This window comes from Octodon degus, unplaced genomic scaffold (genome assembly GCF_000260255.1).
Source record: "Octodon degus isolate 3935 unplaced genomic scaffold, OctDeg1.0 scaffold00029, whole genome shotgun sequence".
In the NCBI taxonomy this organism is placed as follows: Eukaryota; Metazoa; Chordata; class Mammalia; order Rodentia; family Octodontidae; genus Octodon; species Octodon degus.
The window spans coordinates 8,210,210-8,211,275 of NW_004524605.1; positions in this window are offsets into that span (position 1 = coordinate 8,210,210).

Consider the following 1,066-nt stretch of genomic DNA (forward strand, 5'->3'; position numbering starts at 1 on the left):
GTATTTTTTTCCTATAAGCATGGTATAAGATTTTGCATATCTGCATAGAGTACTGTGCTCCAATCTGGGAAACAGTACAGTAGGGTGTGTGGAATGGGCCTGGCTCCTACATTAGACCCTAACTTCTAGTGGGGAAGACGAGTAAAGCGAAGGACCCCAATCTAGTGTAAAATTGAATATGTGATGAAGTTTAGAAGGCAAGGGCAGATGGGCCTCCAGGAATCTGAAGCACAGCACTGTAACCTAACCAGGAAAGTTCAAGGCATCCTCAAGGAAGTAGAAACAGACACCAAGGGTGGAACAGAGGTTAGGAAGCCACCAAGGAAGACAGTGCTCCACACAGATTGTGCAGCACCAAGAGCCTTGAGCTGGAAAGACACTTAGGCAGAGTGGACAGGTTAACGGTGTGGCTGTGAGTCAGAGAGCCGTAGTGTGGAGGATGCCAGGCCCAGGTCATCAGGACTGGCATTTCCTTTTGTTTTTTACAATTATTAATTTAAGTGTAATTAAATTAAAAGAAAAATACACTCATACATGCCTCCAGCCTAGTTTATTCTAAAGTAAATCCAAGATAACAAGTTTTTTAGTCTTTAAATATTTCAGTTTTTAGTTCTCAAATATCTTTACCAGTAACTCTTTGGTCTTTGAGGTAAGCTTTTTTAAATGGAAGGAGAATACATGGTTGATTCTTTGTTTTAATTTACAGATTGTCAAAATGATAAATGAGTTCTTTTAAAGTGTTACTATGACTTCAGTGTTATTAATATTATCATATTCAAAATAAATTTGTCTATTAGCCCACTGCAATCAATGACTAATACTTAACATCTTCAACTGCTATTAACAATAAGAAACTGGAACCTTTGGAATTGAAGACAAAATTGTAAATTATGAAGAAGTATTGACAGATGCCACAAGAAAAAAAAAGAGAACAAGAAAATATTGTCCAACAAGTGCTACAAGATTTTAAAAATATCATCAAGTATTGATATGTTGAACTTTAAGTCCCTACAGAATATGATGAAAAAACATTTAAAAATTAGAATATATTTTAAAAATAGGCATA